General features: G+C 40.1%; 1 protein-coding gene across 4 annotated transcripts in view; it reads right to left on the reverse strand.

Moving 5' to 3' along the window:
* SAMD12 (sterile alpha motif domain containing 12) overlaps nt 1-24,000 on the reverse strand; it is a 383,927-nt gene that overhangs the window by 136,091 nt on the left and 223,836 nt on the right. The window contains exon 5 of one of the 4 annotated variants that reach the window (XR_011493305.1): nt 16,310-16,563. The exons of the other annotated variants lie outside the window; for them this stretch is intronic. The gene's annotated coding sequence lies outside the window, so the exon portion shown is untranslated. The remainder of the gene's footprint in view (nt 1-16,309; nt 16,564-24,000) is intronic. 4 annotated transcript variants of the gene reach the window in all.

The following is a 24,000-nucleotide window of genomic DNA, read 5'->3' on the forward strand; positions in this document are numbered from 1 at the left end:
GTACATGAGCCATTCTGAACAGGGAGTGGTGGGAACTCTCCTAAAACCCAAGTTTCCAGACACCAGCAAGGGCCAACCTTGCAGGCAGGACCTTCTAAGAAAATCAGTCTCAGGTTTGCTATGTTAACCTTTTTCTATACAATGGTCTACTAAGTCTAGAAAACCCTGTATACCATGGCTACCTTTTGGAGAGTAATAATGCACATTAGCATATTAAAGGCTTTGAGAAGTACTATAGTATACAAGTTTTTTTACCCTACATTTCCCAAACCTATTTGATCATTATCCTTTTTCTAAAAATAAAATATAATACTTATTACATCCTTTTGGCTACTAGCATTCCACAGAATACAGTTTGGGAAATCCCAGACTAAGTGTATGAGCCTGCATCACTTCTCTGGCCTCAGCTTTTACCATTTATTAAATACACTAACGACAAGAGTTAGCACATATATTGCTCTTACTGTGTGTTAAGTGTGTTTTATACAATAACTCAACAAAATAAGAGGACGGACTAGGTACCCTTTAAGAACTGTAACACAGCACAGTGGGGGTTATGAGTACAGACAGTGAACTAGACCACCTGAGCTAGTTTCCTGGCTTTTCCAGTTATCAGCTATGTGACAACTTTCTTAATTGGTATGCCTCAGTTTCCTCATCTGTAAAATGTGAACAGTGCTTAATACACTAAGTGCTACAAATGTGCTTGTTAATTTTTTTTGTTTAAGTAAATAAAGTTCTTTCTAGGTTGAGCAGTTTTGATCCCTTACTCTAAGCCAGAAATCATAGCAAGGCACAGACCACAGACTCTTGAGAGTGGCATCAGAGATGATGGGATGGTCAGACGATGGTGGCCTGAGGGTACCAGAACGGCTTCAGGTGGAGTTTGCTCCAGGTCACAGGATACCTCGACACCCAAGGCCTGTCAGAGCCAGGACCCACTCCAGGGAGTAAACACAGACTGTCACACGCCAGGAGGCACTATTAATTTCCTGGGAGTCTAGGACTGAGGCCAACAACAGAAGTGATCTGCTTTTGACTGTAAATAGAGCAAGACTCTAAACTGCCTTCAATTAAACCTGGCAATTTTATCCATATGCTCAGAGAAAGGCACCTCGCAAGAAAATCCCCTCTGAATCAAGACTCATACAGATCTACGTGGCAGAAAAAAGAACAGGGAAAGATGCCAAATTGAAAAATGACAAACTGCCACCAGGAGAAAGCCAATTTTTAATATGCCTTAACACTTTTTCTTTATCCCTTCTCAAGCCATCTCCAGTTGAGGAATGTTCTCTATAACTGAATAATCCTTCATCGAGATATATGAAGAGTCAGCAGTGTCATCCTGGGAAATGAAGGACAGTGATATATTTTGTAGCATGTAGATACAGGTAGGTGTAAAAAGTGTGTGGGAGAAGACCCCTCAGTGCACTAGGGTGTGCTGAAACAGTCGCTTGAATGAAGAATTTTTAAAGGGCTTGGTGAAGAAATTACTTTGATATCTTCTTGAGACAATTCTAGGTTTGTCACATCCATAATGGCTCTCACAGATAATTCCTTGTGGCCATTTTCCTAGGATCATTTCTTCTTTGAAGTCAGGATCTAGAACATTCCATATACTTTCATAGTATGCTATCTATTCTGAACTAACAATGAGCTGGGTGCTTAGCAGGCAGTATATGCTCAATAAATTTGTTGAATAAATGAAGGCCTTTGTTCACAGATCCTTCCACTTTAAATGTCCAACATTTGCCTCCTTACCTAGCAACATCTCATGCATCAAAGCCTGTCTCCTGTCTGACAGTACCAATTCTCACAGGATATCGCACTTTGTGGATAATAATAACAACTAATATTGTGGGAGCCCTGACTTTGTTCCTTGCACTGCTCCAAGACCTTTACATGAATCAACTCTTTTATTCCATACGATCATCTGTGAGGTAGATCCTTTTACTCCATTCACTTTTACCAGGGCAGGACAAAGAAGCTCAGAGAAGAAAACAACTTGCCCAAGGTTCCATAGCTAGGAAGTAGCAGGTGCCTCTTGCTAGATGTCTCAACCCTACTATCATAGTATTTATCACATCATGTTGTGGTTTATCATGGTCTAACCATTCACTGGTCCATGTCAGTGTGAGCCTGGGAACTCTCTGTGATGGGGCAGGGGTGTTACTCATGTAATTCCTCAATCAATCAATAGAACAGACTGAATAAACCATGACAGCACAACTCAAACACTGAAAACACAAAACCAAGGGTTTTGTAGTCAGGCAGATCTGGGCTGAGTTTCAGCTTCTTTAAACCCTAACCTTATGACATTGACCACGTTATTTTAATCTCTCAGAGCATCAATTCCCTCTCTATAAAGTGGGAATTACAGAACCGACTTCATGGTGTTTTTTGTGAAAACTAAATGAGTTAAAGAACATGAAGCGCCTAGCACAGAGCTTAATCAATACTAACACACTCATTTGAAGGTTTGACAGCCCTAATGCCTAAGATTTGCCTGAGGTTTACGGGGTGTCCGCCAAATGTCTACTAGATGAATGAATACATATATGTCTCAATTTGGGGATCCAATGCAATAAAACCCACGCAGAAAGGCTAGTTGTATTTTGGTGGCCTCAAAATGGATCCTCTTATATCCAGGATGCAAGCTTCATAAAATAAGCATAGGGTGGTGTCTAGACCACAGCATAGCAGATTCTTAAATGTGGTACCAAACAGCCACCTTCACTATGGGAAGCCTGCCTGCCTCTTACAGGCTAGTCCTTTACTGTTCCACTGTTTTTCTCGGTGTCATTTCAAGTTCTGATATTTTATTTCACTTCCTTTCATCACATCTCATCATCTCCTTGACATATCTCTGTGACAATCTCTCAAGTCAAGAACACAAAACTGCTTGCTTTCTTGCCTTGGAGAAAAGAAGTCTTCAAAACTCACTTTTTCCATGACTCCATCTTTATGCTTCTTCCTCTAAATATTAATGCAAAAAAAAGATGTAAATTTGGTAAATTGATATCTATGTCATTTACTAGGTACAACAAAGGCATCAGCTACATAAGAACTAGGGTTCACACCTTTTAGGGTTTCTGACCACCTCACAATGGCCACAGTGGATGTCTCTGGGCAGTGAGGGAGCTACATGACAACTTGCCACTGGCTCTTATTGACTGGATCAAGGCTGGGCCAGTCAGAATTCCTGTCTAGGGAATATAGAATTAGAATGGGTGAGGGCAGAAATTAGGATTGGGAGCAGCAAGATGAGAAACTGAGAGAGCATTTGAGAGGGTTCTGAGGGTTCTAGTCACAGTCGGTAAACTTGAAAGAGGCAGGGAGTCATCATCTGCCATTCTGTGTCTTGAGTCGCAGAGATACTGTGTATATAGAATGAAGTAGATAGAGAGAAAAGGAAAAACAAGAGAAAAATAGAGCAGACTAACGTTTGGATTCTTGCTGGCTTTCCCAGTTCTACTTCTTCCTGAGGTCTTGCTGCCTCTTTGCTCTGCAGCCCTGCCAGAGACCTCCTTTGTATGTGCATTAGGAATACCCTACAAAGCCCAGTTGTCTTGCTGAAGCCACCTTCAGATTTCTGTTCTTTGCAACCACAAGAATCCTAAGTTACCCAATGACAAAACTATCATTACAATTAGGGTTGTCGACAATAATCCTTATGTGCATTTAAAGCTGTGCACATTTACAAACTGCTTATTGTTATTAATATCTGCTACAAGCCAGTACCAGAGTAACGCTGCTGAAGCAGCCATCCAAGAACTAATAATTGGGTAGCAGCTGGAGGTTAAAAAGCAAGCCAGGGAGGGAGTGGATTTACTGAAATGAAAACTAATATGAGAAGTCATCAAATCACTGGCGATGATTCCGTTTACAAGAGTCCATCAAGGTCGGTTGACTGTACATCAGTAAGACAGTAGGGGGAAATGTTTTTCTATTAGGAAAGAATAAAACAACGAGACAGATGGATTGCTGTTTTTAAGATGAAGATCACAAGAGCACAAAAAACTGGCTATGCTTAGATGGTTCAGAAAAAAAAAAGACTACTGTCTCCATGGTTCCTAAGAAATATGGTTCATTCTTACAGATGCCAATAAAGCATTATGCAACTGTCAGTTTAATAATGAAAGTGCCACCAAAGATTCATATATAACAGAGAGCAAATGTAATAGACAATGGGGAAAGGTGGTTGGTGGGGATCTGAATTAACTAACCATGTTTGAGGAAATAATTGAGGCAGCAAAAAAATCAATAGGAAATCAGGCCATTCTCTGGGACTTAAGGGTTTCTCGGTGGAATATTTTAAAAGAAGAGCACTTTATTGACTCATCCCATTTTTAATGCACTAAGAAATGTAGCTCAGGTGCCTGCTGTCACCCTAGAAATGGGTACACAATGAGACTTATGCTAACTGTGGAATTAGTGAATGACGAATGAAAAGGAAGTTGGTCACACACCTCTCTCTGCTCAATTTGCCCCTGCAGATCTATCCTGCAGATACAGGAAGAACAATAGAAACACTGTTCCAGCTCAGAAAAATACAGCAATTACGTTGCTTTAGAAAATTTGGAAAACCCAAGACAGTGCAAAGAAGAAAATAAAAAGCACCCTTAAATCACCATCCAGAGATACCACTGTTAACATTTTGGTGTGTTTCTTTCCTGTTTTCTTTTTTTCCTGGCAGTGTGAATAATATACACTTATATTTTACTGTATATACACTATTTAAAAATAACAGTTTGATCTTCCTGTATATACTGCTTTTACATTCTTCTCTTCACTTAATATCTAGTGAGGATTTTCTCGTCATTGCATATAATTTCAATGCTGAATATTCAGTTGTATGTTTTTCTCACAATTTAACCCAAATAATAGATATGTATATGGTTTTCATTTTACTATTTGCTATGGACTAAATGTTTGTGTCTTCCCAAAATTCATATGCTGAAGCCTTAATCCTCAGTGTGGTGGATTTACCTTTGGGAGGTCATTAGGTCATGAGGGTGGAGCCCTCAAGAATAGGATTAGTGCCCTTACAAAATGAGATAGAAGATAGCTCGCTTTCTCTCTTTGCACCACGTGAGAATCCAGCAAGGAGGCAACTGTCTGTAAAACAAGAGAGCATTCTCTCCAAGAACCAAATCAACTAGACCCTTGATCTTGGACTTCCCAGCCTCCAGAACTGTGAGAAATAACTTTATGTTGTTTAAGCTCCCCACTCTATGGTACACTCATTCCTTGGTATCCATGGGGGTTGGTTCCAGGGCTCCTGAGAATACCAAAATCCATGGATGCTCAAGTCCCTTAGTTGAATCCACGGCTATGGAACCCGTGGGTATGGAGGGCCCACTGCATTTTTGTTACAGCAGCCTTAACTAAGACACTTTTTTTAAACATTAAAAAAAGGTAGCCGTTCGTTTCCACTTCCTTTCCCTGCCGCTTCCCCACAAGCCATTCTTGCCTTTTCTCTCCAGCTCTGCTGTGGGAAGTTGACCCCCAAGGACTGCATTAGCTGTGATCCCTTGCTGACTAGCTTCTGGTTGTGTTCATCTAGTGAGAGGCACCAGTAGGAGGCGATAGGCAAGAGGTTTAGTTACTCTTCTCTTGTTCCCTTGGATCTTGTTCCCTACTTGGATCTGATGGTTCTGGCACTGGCTACATCTCTCTGCAATGGTTCCTCCGGTCAGCTGATCCCTCTTTCCAGGGCTCCGGCTCTCTGCCAACTCTGTTAACACAGTCCCTCCCCTTGCTCCCTCCAGCTTCTGCAGCTGCTAGTCCTGGGTGACTCAACAACCCTTGTGGATTCCTTTAACCTCTGTTAAGTAATTGCTTCTTTAGATTCCCATCTGATTTGTACTAAAAATTTCAATGAATAAATTTGTACATTACACGGTATAACTCTGTGGAAATCACTGAGTTATAAAAATGATCAATAAAATCAACACTATGTAACCCCTATTCCAAATAATGGGAGGCATAATGCAGGTAAATACTCATACCAAATTTGTGAAATAGAGGAATGGTCTGGATTCTGGAAACTTCTTCCCCGACATTTTCAGAAAGTCTCACTCACCTAATTTCCCTCAATTCTCTACCCTTTGTAACATTCACAAACCACACACGTTTTCCCTTTCCTAGCAGCCTTTGCTCATGCTATTACCCTAGATGGAGTGGTCCTCTAGTTTCCTCCCTACTTCTAAGCTCGGGCTGAAGTCCCATTTCCTTCCTGAATTCCTGGAGCCCACAAAACCCTCTCTCCTTAGAATTACTGGAGCTGTGCTGTTCAACGTGGTAGACAGTAACCACATGTCTACTTAAATTTAAACTAAAATTCAATTATAAATTCATTCCCTTAGTCACACTAATGGCATTTCAAGTGCTCAATAGCTATGTGTGGCTAGAGGCTACTGTACCAAATAGTGCAGATCTACAATATTTCTGTCATTTCAGAAAGTTCTGGACAGAGCTGTTCTAGAGCACTTAATTATGTATAACTCCAATGAAGATTCAGTCACAAATACTCTTGTATTGTTCTATAGTTTCAGAGTCAAGAAATAACAAGGAAGAGCCTGTCTTCCTTCTGAGTCCAAACAGTGCTGGGCACACAGGAAAAACTTGGTCAACACATGTGCTGACTTGTGTCATGACCATGACTATTTCTCAGTAGAAAGTTAAAACACAAAAAACTATTAATAATTGAAGGAGGGGTAGAGCAAGGGTATAGAATGGGCAATTTGGACGTAGTGATGGTAGAGATTTTTCTAGTCCCACAATAATAAAGGCAAAAACTGTGTCCTATACGACATCCACCTTATGTACTCATAAAGAACCTATCTAAAACATTAGGAATGATTCTTTAACAAGCTACATATCCTGATCAAATGAAATTGTCAAAAGGACCCAAATGCACAGCTACATATATAAGCTTCCATACTAACCTCTAGACTTGTTCACAGACAACAAAAAACTGTCTTTAGGTATTGGCACACTTTTGACTGTGATTCTGGTTGACAAAGAAACTGGCCTGTGTCAGAAGCAATTTAATGGAAGTGATAAAGCTATACATCCTATACAATGCCCTCTCTCATATCTCACTGGCTTGAGATGATTGCAGAACTTTAACAAAAATTCACTGTTTGACTTATTGTAATAGCCTTATAAAATATATATTTCAGCCTTATACTAATCTCCGGAAAGAATATGTTCTTAGATGTGGATCCACTTTCTAGCTACCATTTATTCAGATATGTGTTAATAATCATGTTGCAAAAATCTCTCTTTTAATCCTCATAGCAACTCTGTGAGCTAGGTATTTTTGTTCTCATTTTACAGCAGAGAAAACTGACTCTCAGAGACGATATGTCCTTTGCCTAAGGTTAAACAGGTGGTGAGGGATGGAGCTGGGAAAACAACTTAGATTCTTTGACTCTGAGGATCCTGCTTTGGGTCACTCTGTGATAGTTTATCCTAATTTATCAACAAAAGCAATGCTGGGAATGGGGAGCTGGTGCAGGATTGGGCACGAGATACAGCCTCACAATGTCGTTTTATGATCTCTCTCTTCACGATGGCGTCTTGTCCCTCTCAAGGCCTTTTCTGGCATTCATTTGAAGAAACCTCCATCAGGAGAGACTTGTGACCAGCACAAACACTGATGGCGGTGCAGTGAAGGAAGCACAACAGGACACTTGGAGCCTCTAGCTCTCTCAGTTGACATAAAACAAGACCTAATGTGAGTAAAGGTCAGGAATGCATAGTGGTCAAGTGACTGCACCATCCCCATGGCATACGTGACACATATATTTTGATGATTCCTAAATTTACGTGTTCTGTGCTGATCCCTCAATGGAGCTCCATACTCAGAATCTAACTGCTTTCAGAAATGTTTCAAAGGGGGCTCAAACTTAACATGGTGCAAACAGACCTCCTCATTTCCCAGTCAAGCCTCTGCCTTGCCCTCCTCCTCCAGGCTCGTCCTCAGCACAGGTTCCTCATATAGGTAGCGGCTCAGGCCAGGAAGCTGGACTCACATTTTTTTTTTTCCCAAGTAATTTTACTGGGATTATAATGGTTTATAACATTGTGCGATTTTGGGTGTACATTATTGTTTATCAATTCCTGAATATACTTCATCGTGCTCACCCTCAGTAGTCCAATTTTTATCCATCACCATACATATGTGCCCCTTTACCCCTTTCCCCCACCCTCCCCAACCCCCTTCCTCTCTGGTAACCACTAATCTGTTCTCTTTATCCATGTATTTGTTGTTTTTCACATATGAGTGAAATCATGCAGTATTTGTCTTTCTCTGTCTGGCTTATTTTGCTTAATATCATACCCTCAAAGTCCATCCATGTTGTTGCAAATGGAATTATTTTATCCTTTTTATGGCTGAGTAGTATTTCATTGTGTGTGTGTGTACATATATCACATCTTTTTTATCTATTCAGCTATAGGTGGGCACTTGGGTTGCTTCCACATCTTGGCTATTGTGAGTAATGCTGCAATGAATATAGGGGCAGATAAATCTCTCTGGATCATTAATTTCAAGTTCTTTGGATAAATATCCAGTAGTGGGATAGCTGGATCTGATGGCATTTCTATTTTTAATTTTTTGGAAATTAAATATTAAATTAATAAATTTAAATTAAATTAATAAAATTAAAATATTTTTAATTTTCAAGTATGGAAATCTCCATAGTGTTTTCCATAGTGGCTGCACCAGTTTGCATTCCCTCCAGCAGTATATGCAGGTTCCCTTTTCTCCACATCCTCTCCAACATTTGTTGTTTTTTGTCTTGGTAATTATAACCATCCTGACTGGTGTAATGTGATATCTCATTGCAGTTTTGATTTGCATTTCCCTAATAATTAGTGATGTTGAGCATCATTTCACATTGTCTGTTGGCCATCTGTATATCTTCCTTGGAAAAATGTCTGTTCATATCCTTTGTCCATTTTTTTATTGGGTTGTTTTTTTTGTTGTTGAGTTCTATGAGTCCTTTACAGAGATCAATCACTTGTCTGATAAATGAGTTGCAAATATTTTCTCCCAGTTGGTGAGTTGTCTTTCCATTTTGTTCATGTTTCTTTGCTTTGCAGAAGCTTTTTAGCCTCATGTAGTCCCATTTGTTAACTTTTTCTTTTGTTTCCCTTACCCGGGTAGACATAGTATTTGACAAGATGTAGCTAATCTGATGTAAAAGAGTGTGTTGCCTCTATTTTCTTCTAGGAGTTTTATGGTTTCAGGTCCTACATTCAAATCTTTAATCCATTTAGAGTTAACTTTTGTGTATGGTGCAAGATAATGGTCTACTTTCATTCTTTTGCATGGAGCTGTCCAGTTTTCCCAACACCATTTATTGAAGAGACTTCCCTTTCTCCACCGTATGTTCTTGGCTCCTTTGTCAAAGATTAACTGTCCACAGATATGTGTTTTTATTTCTGGGCTTTCAATTCTGATCCATTGATCTATTTGTCTATTTTTGTGCCAGTACCCTGCTGTTTTAATTACTATAGTTTTGTAGTATCTTTTGAAGTCAGAGATTGTGATGCCTCCAGCTTTGTGCTTTTTTCTCAGGATTGCTTTAGCTATTCGGGGCCTTTTGCTGTTCCATAAAAATTTTTGGATTCTTTTATTTCTGTTAGGAATGTCATTGGGATTTTGATAGGGATTGCACTGAATCTGTAGATTGCTTTAGGTAGTATGGACATTTTAACTATGTTTATTCTTCAGACCCATGAACATGGAATCTCTTTCAATTTCTTGATATCTTCTTCAATTTCTTTCAATAATTGTCTTATAGTTTTCAGTGTGAAGGTCCTTCACCTCTTTGGTTAAGTTTTTCCCTAGCTTTTTATTCTTTTTGTTGTGATTGTAAATGGGGTTGTATTCTTGATTTCTCTTTCTGCTAGTTCATTGTTAGTGTGTAGGAATGCAACTGATTTTTTTAAATTGATTTTGTATCCTGCAACTTTGCTGTAGTTGTTGATTATTTCTAATAGTTTTCTGGTGGATTCTTTAGAGTTTCCTATATATAGAATCATGTTACCTGCAAATAGTGAAGGTTTCGCTTCTTCCTTTCCAGTTTGGATTACTTTTATTTCTTTTTCTTGCCTAATTGCTCTGGCCAATACCTCCAGTATTATGTTGAATAGGAGTGGCAAGAGTGGGCACCCTTGTCTTGTTCCTGTTCTCAGAGGGATGACTTTCAGTTTTTCACCATTAAGTATGATGTTGGCTGTGGGTTTGTCATATATGGTCTTTATTATGTTGAGGTATTTTCCTTCTATACCCATTTTATTGAGTTTTTATCATAAATGGATGTTGGCTCTTGTCAAATGCTTTCTCTGCATCTATTGAGATGACAATGTGATTCTTATTCCTCATTTTGCTAACGTGGTGTTATCATATTGACTGATTTGCGGACGCTGAACCATCCCTGCTGGACTCACTCTTGATCTCCCTCTCCAGCCACATCCAATCCATCATCAAGGCTTTTTGATTCTGCCAGCAAACAGATTTGTCCCCATTTAGTTCAGCGGCCACCACCCTAGTTCTAACCATCATCTGTTCTCACCTGGATATCTTCAAAAGTCACTGTCTGGCCTCCCCAGTTCCACCCCTGCCCTTATCCAATCTATTCTCCACAGAGCTGCCAGCGAGATCTTTAAAGATATAAATGAGATCTCATTACTTCTCTGCTTAAAATCCTTTAATGGCCTCTCATTACACTTACTGAGACCCTACCCTATTCCAAATCCTTAATGTGGCCTCAAGGCTCTGCAGAATCTGGCCCTTGCTGTGTCCAGGTCACATGACTCTCCCGTGAGCTCTGTGGTCCAACCTGTGGTCCTTGTTCAGTTCCTAGATAATGCTAAACTCTTCTGTGCCTCCTAGCTTAGCACATGCTTTTCCAACTGCCTGCTTACTCCTCCCCTCCTCTTCACCTGGCAACTCTCATTTCTCCTTGTTATCACTTAAATGTCACTGTTATTCTCCAGTCTAAATTAGAGCCTCTCTTTGCATTTTATATTTTTCCTTCATTACCCTTCACACAGCTTTACAGTATATATAAGCATATCTCATTTCCTGTTGGTAGGACCCCAGAAAGGGAGGTAGTAACTGAACTGTGCTGCAGAGGACGGTGCACTATAGCTCCTAGAGAGCTCCCTGGTATTGAACAATGGTGGCCACCCTTCTAAAACTCATGAAGTCTCACATGCCTCTCACCACAGACTTTTCCAACCACCAATGGCCAGGTTCATGATATTCATGTTGGTTTTCATTAGGTCCAGACTCCTAATTCCTATTTATCTTTATCCTCTTCTTCATAGAAAGCAAATTTGAAATCTTGAAAGCAAATTTGAGTCTCTATAGAACTTGAATTTTCACATCTGTAATTATATACTTCTTTTAGTTTCTTTGCTGCAGGTCCAACAGTCTCCTCCTTGCATGCCTTTTCTTCCTGCCATTATAGTCAAAACTGGTCACTAGATGACAATAAATGTCAGGAAGAGAGGCCAAAGCAGGAAGCGCAATTAACTTAGAATACTAAGAAAGACAGCTGATTGGCTGAACATGGTGGAGAGTAGTTTACTGATGCTCATGAACTCAAAGTGGACACTAAGTGTGCTGTACCAGCCCACTGGCTGAGAGACTATGGAGTATTCAGAGAATGGATAAAATATAGGTTAACACACACTATGTTGGATAGTTACAGGTCTAAAACAACTTATGAATAGGACAGACTCTGTGGAATATAAGTAATAATTATTTTAATTATGTTTACTGTTACAGCACTTAGTATCTACCAGGAGCTATTTATAGGACAAGGAAACTCAAGTACTGGCAGTTCCTAACCCCAGTGCTGGGTTAACCCAAGGGACCAATTGACTACCAGTGCAACTGTCTCTCACAATAGAAACTGCGAAGCCGTCATAATTTTAGCCCTTATTATGATGCAGAGAAGAAAACAAAGGGTGACTTATTTAAAGACTATAATTGTGCCTTTTTATGGAGTAACTCATTAAGCTGTTGGAAACAAGTTTCAAGCCCTTTAAATCCAGTTTGTCTCCAGACCAGTTAAGGTAACAACACAACAAAACAGGTGGAGTCAACAGCCTGTGTGTACTACAGAGGGGAAAATGGTGATGTGTGTATGAGGGACCCAGGTTTTTTTTAGCACATCACTTCAGAGCTGCTCTTTGTACCCACAGGATTTTGCCACAGAGAGTGGGTGACTAAGGAGCTCATATCTGTGGTTGTGAGATCACCAGAAAGTCTAAATAAAAGTCTACCCATGCCAGGTAGGCATCAGTACCCATTTCTACCAATAAGAGAGAGAATTGCTTTAACTGCACTTTTTTTCCTGAAAAGAATTCAAGGTAACATTTATCCTCTCAGAATGTGTTTTGGAAAAGCAGAGAGGAACTCCTAAGAACCAATGCGTCAGCCTTCTGGAAAGGGAACACAATTTGCTTGTGCCCAAAAGACTTTGGTGAATCTTCGCAGCTAGCCTACTTGTCAATTTCAAGGATTGCATCATTTATCACTAAGTCCCAATACCCAGCCTGACACACAGTGGGTACTTGATAAAAGTGGTTGAATGAGTGAATGAATAAGTATGTTTATTTCATTTTAATATCCTAAAGCACTTACAATGCTAGATACAGACCATACTCAATAAGTAATCCTTCAAAAAATCTGAACGTAAAGATTGGGTAGAATTTAAAGTTTGTACCATCAGTTAGCATTTTGAAGAGGCAAAGACACACAGGCAGTTAAAATATTACCTTCGACACTTCTTAGAGTCCTAAGGGACCGCAGCGATGCGTATTCCTCACTTTCCTGCTCCAGCACACACAGGCGCATGCGTGTGCACAAATCTACTCAAGCATGTATCCCGCTATGTGCCTAGATAACACCTACACACAAAAACAACCATTCGCACATTTGTTAAGCACAACTTTGTTTATACGGTACTTTTACAGGGAGGGGTAATCATTTGTAAGCCTTTTAAACTGATGTAAGAGACATTTTTGAGTTCATTCTGTGAGTAAATGTGATGGGCCCAAGTCCCTGCTAAGAAATTGAAGCCTGGAGAACTGGATAAATAAGTATAAATGAATTCATTTGACTGAGTGACATTTTCATTTAATTAAAGCAGAAAATCAGCTCTAAAACAAATGATTACCCCTGACGAAGCAGCAGAAACTGGTCCTTAATTAATAAATTTCTAATAGTTCTTCCACAGGCTGAGAGGAGTCGTTAGTGAAGAAGTACATTGGGGAGGGTGAGGAGAAGCCAGGGAGAAGAGGAGAAAGGGAGAGGAAGCACAAAGGATAATGCACATTTAAACTTTCAGAAATAGAAAGGAAATTAGAGGCCATTTATTTTTGCCTTAATACACGTCAAATCCTGCTAAACCAAAATTATTATAGTAAAACTCTTTGTGTAACAAAACAAATATCCAAGCCTCAGGAGAGGATAAATTAATTTAAAAAATACAAAATAATTTTAAATCAATGAAATTTGTTCTGCTATTCTTTCACCTCTTCCTCCCTTCCGTGGTGTGGTCTGAACTTTAGGGACACAAATGACAAAAGAAAAAATCAAATTTCCTGATACTTAGAAGTAGGGATAAATACTCACATATGTAGTTTACGATAAAGGTGAACCATGACAACCAACCAATGTGATAGAAATGGATGAACTGAAAAGTGCAGCCAGTATTTCTTATATATTTTCAGACTCTTGATATACGACCCTCATCAATGTTTAATAGTTTTTAGTGCTAAACGTTCGTTTTGTTTCTCTAATATAACTTGGAAAGAGTGAGCCTACCGATGTATAAATCAAAGCCACATCACCTCTTACATAGCAGACACTTGAAACCTTTGAGGTCATTGTTAATAATTTTCTGTGCACTCATTTATGCCAAATCAATTTCATTTAAATCAATTAAAATGGCAACTAGCAAAATTTCCCATCATTGATCTAACAAGATTAAGATTACTCAGGATATTTGGGGACATCGGGAAATGCTAGGCTGGCATCTCTGCTTCATTATGATGTCAAATTGGGAGATAAACAAATTTGAATTCTTAGTGCCCCAATATCTCAGGTATGCAGAAGATGGCTCAGCAAAACCACACATGCCCCGTTTCTAGCAGTCCCAAAAAATGGAAAATGGAGGCTGGAGAGTGATAACTATGTGTGATAAGCAAGCTATTAAGATAAATCTTTTATTTGAATGGTCTCAAGCATTAATTTTTAAAAGTGCATCAGCATTGTTTTTTATGAAAGAAAAACATGTATCTTTGAAAGAAGAGAGACTTCCCAGAAGGCAGGTAGGTTGGAAGGAAAGAACATTGGTTTTGGGGACAACTAGTTATCCCACCCATAGTGATGGTAAATTTTATGTGTCAACTTGACTGGGCCATGAAGTGCCCAAATATTCACCCAAACGTTATTTTGGGGGTGTTTTTGGATGACATTAACATCTGAATTGGTAGACAGAGTAAAGCAGGTGGACCTCTCCAATGTGGGTGGGCCTCATGCAATCAGTTGAAGGCCTGTATAGAACAAAGAGGCTGATCCTCCCTCCAATAAAAGAGAACCCCTCTGCCTGAGTGCCCTGAGCTGGGACATTGTTGTTTTCCTGTCTTCGAACTTGAACTGCAACATCAACTCTTGGGTTTTCAGCCTAGAACTACACCTTTGGCTCTCCGGCTTGCTGACTACAGATCTTGGGATTTCCCAGCCTCCAGAATTATGTGAGTCAATTCCTTATAATAAATCTCTTTGTCTCTCTCTCTATTCACATATATACCTCCTATTTAATATTAGAGATCTTTCTCCTATGGGGACTCTTTCTTTGGAGAGCCCTAACGCACCCACTTGTTAACCGCATGACCTTGAACAGGTACTGCAGCTCTCTGGGCCTCAGGTTCATTCGCTGTAGAGGAGGTTCAGGATATCTATCTTGCAAAAGTCTTCTGTGGACTAAACATGGAATTTAAAATGCCAAATGTGCAATAGGTGCACAATTAACATTAGCTCCAGACTTCCCTTTTGTGATAAACTGGAGAAGATATGGTAACCTGTGCCTCGGTACAGAAATAAAAACAGTATCTAATGAGAATGTTAGATATCAATGATTTAAAAAATGGCTGCCAGGGGCTGGCCCGTGGCCCAGTGGTTAAGGCTCCCCATGCTGCACTTTAGCGGCCCGGGTTTGCAGTTCTTATCTCAGGTGCAGACCTACTCCACTCATCAGCCATGCTGTGGAGGCATCCTGCGTACTAAGTAGAGGAAGACCGGCATGAATGTTAGCTCAGGGCTAATCTTCCTCCAGCAAAAAAAAAAAAGAGGAAGACTGGCAATAGCTGTTAGCTCAGGGGGACTCTTCGTCACCAAAAAAAAAAAAAAAAAAAAAAAAGGGCTGCCATAGTTCATGAACCCTGATGGTTTCAAATATGAATCTCCAAACTGTTCTTTGCAGGGTTGAAGCAAGGACTTTTCTTTCTCTTCTTCCTCCCTTCTATCTTTATAGGACCTCCTGTAAAGCTACCAGGACAGCTTTGCCTTTACACCTGCCACACACAGGAAATGGTGGAGGCTCTATGTAAACTACCTTCTTTTTTTTTCTTTCTGCTTTATCTCCCCAGATCCCCCCTGTACACGGTTGTATATCTTAGTTGCATGTCCTTCTAGTTGTGGGATGTAAACTACCTTCTTTATTGTCCTCTGTGCCCAAAAGAACTTGTTTCATTTTGCCTGGGGAAATAGGAGGGGTGGGACATTGTCTCCTGCGGACTATGGAGGAAGGGCTACTTTCTTAGATCTGTGGACATCACCTGGTGATGAGTGTAAGATGGGCTCCATTCTGACTTGGGCTTTAAGAGGAGATACTCTCAGATGCCCCAAGGGCGGAAGTTTTCCTCTGAATTCACCTGGTCTTGACAAGAAACTCATTCAGGCCAAGGGGAGTTGTACTCTGATACTATGAAAGGGCTGAGTGCCTGGTGTATTGTGTGTGTTGAACCCACACAGTGCTGGGCAGTGAGCCTCAAGCTTTCATGTGCATAAAAATCATCTGGGGTGAAGCTGTGAGAAAAATACCAGTGCCTGGGATGGAGAGTCCTATTCCACAGGTTCTGGGGTAAGGTCCAAAAATCTACAGTTTTGAAGAAGAATGTCCAGAAAATTCTACTGCAGGGATGTCATGGATTTGGGGGAGAGTAATGTGGTGAAGAGGAGTGAAGGATGCTACTTTACCACCTTCTTACTTACTGTTTCTTAAGCCATCACCACGGGTTGCCTAATCTTGAGTTGACTTCTCTCCACACCCACTTGCCACCACCTTCATTCAGGTTGTCATCACCTCCTGCATAGATTAATGCAAGAGCCTTCTAACTGGATGTCTGGCCTTCTGTCTTGTCCTTCTTTGGTGCATCTTCTCGTCTTTTGTTATACAAATCTGATCACCATAGTCTCTGGTTCAAAACCTTCAGTGGCTCCCCACTGTCTGAAGAAACTCTAAATTCCTTAAGGAGGGTAAACAAACAAGGCATTCACTTTACCAGTGGGTCCCTCCCTCACCTTTCCAGCTTTACTTCCTGCTGCTTCCCCTCCCTTCTCACTCACTCTTGACCCTCTAACCATACTAGCCTTCCTCATATTCCTGAAAGGCATCAAGCTTCCTCCTCAACCTTGGCCTCAGAACAGGCTGTTCCCTCCAACTGGGACATTTCCCCAAGCCCCACCTGCCCTGATTAAGGCCGCTTCCTCTTTTAGATCTCAACTTCCTGAGGGAGATTTTCCTGATCCCTTGGAGTCATAGTTACCTTGCTCTCCAAAGCACAATTAACATCCCCTTTCACATCATTCACCATGTTACTATGATTCCTTGTCTGATGAGTATCTTCCCCATTAAAATGTAAAAGCCACGTATCTCAGAACCACTCTATCATGCTTACTGGATTTCCCCAACACCCAGTAAAGGCTTGACACACCACAGGCACTCAGTAAATACACAACTTTTTTTAGTAAATACATTTTTATAGCATGGGATACCTCTCCAAGGCTCTTATCATCTTGGCAATTTTATATTTGCTTGATGACTAAGAGAAAATAAACATACTCTGCTAACTATAACATCTGGCTCAGTTCAGAGGTGACTTACTCTTCTTGGCACATTCCTTCTAGATCAAATGCATACATGATCTTAGAACTACTTTTACTTCTGTCATTCCTCATGTCTCTTTCACTTGACTTCAAGGGCAAGGACTGTCACATTCATCCCTGCATCCTTAACACGTAGTATATAGTGCTGAGTACATGGAAGGATCTCAATAAATGTTTTTTGGATGAATGACTGTGTAATTGATACTATAAAGGGATAAACAAAAAAAGGGGATAGTAAGAATGGATGGGTTATTCCAGAGAAGAACAGAAGATTTTACTTGGCTGGGACAAAAGGCTTGGCCATTCACAGTGTAGTCTATACATGTGGTGCTTTCTGGAATTGGCATGTAACTTAGATGCAAGGAAATGAACACCTACATTGTGTGAAACTTTACTCCAGAAACTGAGAACTGGTGGCCGCAAAGAAAAAGGCCACAGAGAAAGTAGATAATATATAATACCAGGGACTGAAATTGTAAAGCACATAGATGGCATATTTCTCTCTTGCTTCTCAGAAAAGCCAAAGCAGCTCAATGCATCCCTGAAGGTGCTTTGATTTTCTTTCATCAGGTCCACATGTCATTGTCCTAGTACAATTGCCTTCTAAGAAGCCCATAGGAGATCTGAACACCACAGAGCCAAGACTCCAGGGTCCAGACCTACCCAGAAGAAATGAACCAATGTCAGCTGTGGAAAAGCCATATATCATCTTTCTTCAGTGCCATATTTGTCATTCAAGATCCTTCAAATCCACAGTCAAACCACAAGGTCAAGGTGACCTAACAGTGTAATCTCATGGCCACCTTGAATTGTCCAAACAAGAGACATCACATGTATTATTTATTTCATCTACAACATTTCAATGCACAGGGAACAATGGTAAGGAATTTTGAGGCTGGTGATTTCTGCAGAGGCAGACGTGAAGCATTTGTAGTCTTTGGGGTTCCCTAAAGGTTACTCTTTGCCATGCAAAAAATGCCATTAAACTTTGAGTTGTGAAGTAATGACAAGGATATATGTTTGATAGAATATGTCCAAGTTAGAAAAATAATGTATGAATACTTCCACCATATGCTGGTTAGAGAGACCATCAGGGGTACTCAGAACAGGCAGATATTTTTCTACCATAAAGAATGGAACAGACAAGAAGCAAGGGTCCATTTATAGCCTCACTTCAAAAAAAACACCTACTTGAATGAACTGGCCATAATGGACTCCCAGAATGAAAATGAAATACAAGTGGATGATAGGTAGGGTGTATGTGTCACAATGCTAACTCCTACTGATAAGCTGACGTGAACATAAGAATTCCCTAAAGAAGTCTGTGTTTAGGCCTCTAAATATAGAGCTCACACCAATGAGAATTTCTCTGAAGGCTCAAAGACTTAATAAAATTAGAACTATTCTTGATCACAAAATTTGTGTAACAGGGTATGAAGATTTTGAAATGTGTTGGGGAAATTTCAAGAAAGTAGTTTAAGGAAATGCTATCTTGGAGGCAACTGGGAAGGGACATGTGGTTGAAAGGACATAATGAAACAACAGAATGAAGAAGTGGTAATGAAAGATCCCAATTACAGAAGAATAATCTGCAAAAAATTCTGTAAAATTACTGATTAAACATTCTCATCCACCATGAGCCCCTGGGCAATTAACTGGGTTTTAGGAGAAACGGTTCACTTCACAGGCATTTGATAGTGTCACTCAGGAGAACATTTAAGTATTGGAAATATTAGGTAAAACAACTCAAGGTAGGTGGGTGGCTTATAGATTTCAGAGCTCTTGCCAAAGGTGTGTATATACTTAAGAGCCCTCGCCATTGTCCTCACTGGTCAAGCCAATAAAAAAAGATCACAAGAGAACAAAACAGATTCTGGATGATGTTGCTCAAGGAGAAAGATTACCCAAAATGGCTTTATAGCTACTCTTATTTTTAATTATGAATCCATAAAAAAGTGATATTGCATTCACTGCTTTGAGAATATTATATTGAAAATGAAATAGAGTTAGTAACTAGGAGAAAAGGGCAATAATTAAATTTAAATCAGGAAAAACAGAGGATCCACTCTCTGTTGGGCACTGCACTAGGATGTGGGAGTACAAAACAAAATCAGAGGACAACTGAGGTTGCCCATGATCTACAGGGGAGATGGAGAGACACCGTGCCCCATGCCTTTGTAGAGGTGCCTCCTTCTACCTCATGTCACCCCTTGCCGTTTTGTCAAAACTTTTATTCTTCAAGATCTAGTTCATGTATTATGCCTTTGGCACGTCTTCCTTTATCCCACCTACTCCCAGGTGAGGCTAAGTTCCAGTTCTGTGCGATCACTACATATCTGTGCATCTTTGTAATGCACCTGCCCTCAGTGCTAAATTGGGTGCGCCTTTTTGTCCCTAGTACCTACCACTGAGCCTCATGCTCATTGGATGAAAGAACAAATGGATACTTGTGTAATGAATAGAACTTTATTAATATGAAAAAAGTGTTTAGTAATGCAGAAGAGGGAATGATTGGTTCTGCCTGAAAGAGGAGGTGAGATGATACCTCACCAAGGTTAGGTCCTTTCATGAGTTTTATTATGCCATATTCATAACAACTCTGTGAAATAGATCCTATCCCCATTTTTACAACTGAGGAATCTTAATTTCTGACAAGTGACTTGCCCAAAGGTAATACCTCTATGAAATGTCCAGAATGGCTTTCTACGGAATGCTAAAGAGTTTGGATTTTATTCTGTAGGCAATTGGGAGCCATCAAATGTTTTAAGGAGGGAAATCATGTGGTCAGAAATATATTTAACTTACCTGTGATAAAAGAAGTAGGAAGTTAATTAAAGAGGAATGAATGGGGCAGATCAGAGACTAGAGATCAAATACTAACTAGGAGGGTGTTCCAATGGCCTACATAGAAGCTAAAGACGGATGAATTAAGAAAGGCAAGAGTGGTGATGAGGCACGCAAAGACTGGAAACCCATTTTACCAGCTGAATTCAGAGGATTTGGTCACTGATTGGTGAGGGGAAAAGAGTAATCACAGGTGACTTTGAGCCTCTACATTAGGTGATGGAGTGAGTAACGGCATTACTAGCCTTGAGAAGAAACACAGAGGGAAGAATAGGCTGGGGAGATGGTGAGAAAGACAATGGGGTTAATTTGGGATGTTTTTAATTTGAGATGTCAATGGAATATTCAGGAGCCCACATCTTTTAGGGAGACTAAAATGAGGATCCGAAGCTTCAGAGAGGTCTAAGATGTATTTGAGAGTCACTATGAAGAAGGGGGTGGTGAAAGCAATGGGAATGGATGAGATTCTCCAGAAAGTATGCAAAATGAGAAGATCTAAGTGCACCACTCCCAGTGGGCATCAACATTTGGGAAGAGGTAGAGGAAGGCAGCTTGCCACCAGCCTGAGAAGGAGAGAGTAGGAAGAAAAGAGGAGAACCAAGAGAGTCATTATCATGCTCATGAAAATAGATAAGTACCAGGGAGGAGGAGCTCAAGGTGATCCAACGACGAGGTAGAAGAGCCAAGTATGAGGAGAACTGATATGTGAACACCACGTCTATAATACTCATGGCACAATTAAAGACACGAAGGACCCTGGAAATTCAAATAGTGTAATTTGAGAGATATGAGAAAAGGCCATCAGACAGACCTCCCATAAGCATAAAGGGAATCTGACTGGCTCATGTTTTCTTTCCCAGGAACTGGAAGCGTTACTAGATTTTCTTCCTCAGAAGAGAGATAAAGGAAGTATTTCTCAGTGACAATTGGGGAAAGCCATATCCTAGTGCCTGGTATCTAGATGCTAAGAAAATTTTTATCAGATTAATGAGTGAACTGTAAACAAGTGTGACCTGAACTTACTTTGAGACAATTTACTACAAACTCTCAGGAAAGCAGTGGCCTCTTAAAATGATGGTGGCTCCAAGAAGCACTAGGTGGGACTTCTACAAAGACACAGTAATTTTCAGATAACCTCCAATATTTTTATATGTATTAAAGCCTCTAATACTGTTATTCTGCTTTTATAATCTTAAGAACACTGGCCTGGCAGTTTCTTATAAAGTTAAACATATACTTACGATACAACCCTGCAATTCCACTTCTAGGTACTTATCCAATGAAACAAAAACTGATGTTTATACAAAAATCTGTATGTGAATGCTTAGTGTAGCTTTATTAATATTTGCCCAAACTGGAAACAACCCAGATGTCCCTCAACTGGCGAAGGGATAAACTATGGTATATCCATCCAATCAAAACTAAGCAATGAAAATGAACGAAACAGCAATACACACCACAGCATTGACAAGTCTCAGTGCGTTACAGTAAGGAAAAGAAGCCAGACTCTACGATTCCATTTACACGACATTCTCGAAAGGGCAAAACTAAAGGGATAGAAAACATATCAGTGGCTGCCAGAGGCTGGGGGTAATGAGAGGGGTTGACAATAAAGGGGTATCATGAAGAGTATTTTTTGAAGTAATGGAACTTTTATATCTTGACTGTGGTGGTGGTTACACAACTGTGTGCATTTGTCAAAACTTGCAGAACTGTACACTAAAAATGGTGAATTTTACTACATGTCAATTATATCGTAATGAAAAACAATGAGAAAAAAGAATTCTGGTCTGAGAATTAGGAGAATTGGGATCTAGTTTCAGTTATGCCACCAACTAGTTCTGTAACCATGGACTATCCTCTAATCCTCTTTGGGTCTTGGTGCCGAAATCTGTAAATAAGATTGGAAGATTTCTCAAAGAGTCTGTTGCTGTGTTCTATAAAGACTTCCTTCTTCAAGCAAGGTGGTGGGCAAGATGGCCAATTTCAATTCAGATGGCCTACTTGAGTTGCTGAAGTATCATTGCGGGGGTGACTGGACTAAAATACACATGGTCTGTACACATGGTTCTGAAAAGTCTTCTTGGATTGCGAAGTAGTGTTTCTAATTTGTGTCATTTCAAAAGATGGATCTTTAGGAAGGTCCATCTGGTCATGCAATTCTCAACTAAAATTTGACATATATATTTGGACAATGTAGAAAAAGTCCTTCGGGAAACACTAATGTTTAATGAGCTATAACTGGCTTTGGTAAACAGTCATGCTCTTCTTTTTTCATTTTGTAGGCACTAACTAAAAAGGCTTTTGAAATGTAGGTATTTACTATCTTCATCTGCCTTATACTCCAGTGGGGATACTGCTCTCTATGCATGAATTTATCCAATCCTCATTGTTGCTGTTAAATCTTTACACTATACATGTATTTGTAGCTAAGAAAGACATTGAAAACGACACCCTAGGAGTGGCTCCATACTGTAGTGTCCCTGGGGTTGAGTGAAGCATTTACAGCTCAAAAGAGAAGATATTAAGAAAAGAAACAATAACCTTGGTGATAATGATGTCAAAAATTTACATCTTTGACTTTGTAAAGTAGGGGTCCACAAACTACGGCCCAACAATTGTGTTCATAAATAAAGTTTTATTGGTACACTGCTACTCCCAATTCATTTAAGATTGTCTGTGGCTACTTTCGCACCGTATGGCCTGCAAAGACTAAAATACTTACTATCTGGCCCTTTACAGAAAATGTCTGTCTGCCATGAACTATGCTATGTGGTTTCCACACAAAATCTCATTTAATCATCTTAGTACTGCCATGAAATAGGAATTATTATCCCCACTTGACAGATCAGAGGTGGTGAAGTATAATGAATAAAAGTCTATTGTGGAGTCAGACAGACCTGCACTATGCTTTTTACCAGTTGTCTGACTTTGGGTCTGTTACTTAAATTCTCCATCCTCAGTTTCCCTATATGTAAACTGGGGCTAACAACAGTACTGATCGTGGTAGGGTAAATGTCAGGAGTTGACATGACAATCAGTACAGTGCCTTGTATATAGTACAGTTTTCTTTTTTTTGGTGAGGAAGAGTGTCCCTGAGCCAACATCTATGCCAGTCTTCCTCTATTTTGTATGGGGGATGCTGCCTCAGCATGGCTTGATGAGTGGTGTGTAGGTCCATGCCTGGGATCCAAACCCGTGAAACCTGGGCCACCAAAGTGGAGCACATGAACTTAATCATTATGCCCCTGGGCTGGCCCTTGTATATGGTACACATTTAATACTCATCAGCTATGTGAGAAATAGTCAGCTTTCAGTATCCCTGGGGTATTTTTTTTCCTAGAAATACGGTCCATTAATGAAAAGCTAAGGAAGCCCCTCATACGCAGGATTATGGATTAATTTGAAGGATCCCAAAATAGTTTGCATCACTGCTGTGTGTTACATAAGGCACCTTTTTCCCTGTCTCTCATAAATCAAGCAGAAGGAAAGTGTAATAATGACGTTTCCAGCTCTGTACTACATTTCCCAAGAGACAATTGGAGGTGCCCTGACAGGGCTGTTTCCTGCAGGAAAGTGCAAACAAGCAAGCCCACCAGACCACCACCCTTGCTGCTCTATGGATGGTTCACAGAAGACACAAAAGGCTACGTGGAGGAAGGAAACACTTCAAAGGCACCAAGGGGAACAAAATTAAAGCAGGGCCAAACATTGATTGATTATGTTGCCTGCAAATGTCAGGTGGTTACCGGGCCATTGTAAATGAAGGCCAAGAGAAATCAGAGACCAGGATTTCACCTGAAGGACAGTTCTGGCTTTAGATGATGATGAGCTGTTTCAGGATTTTGGTCACGATTCATTGACAGTGCCAATAAACTGATATATTCACTATACATTCATTATACACATTTTTAAAATGCCTTATAGTTTTTGTCTGTTGATCAGCATCCAGA

The sequence above is a fragment of the Equus asinus genome, chromosome 12 (assembly GCF_041296235.1).
Source record: "Equus asinus isolate D_3611 breed Donkey chromosome 12, EquAss-T2T_v2, whole genome shotgun sequence".
NCBI classification, from domain to species: Eukaryota; Metazoa; Chordata; class Mammalia; order Perissodactyla; family Equidae; genus Equus; species Equus asinus.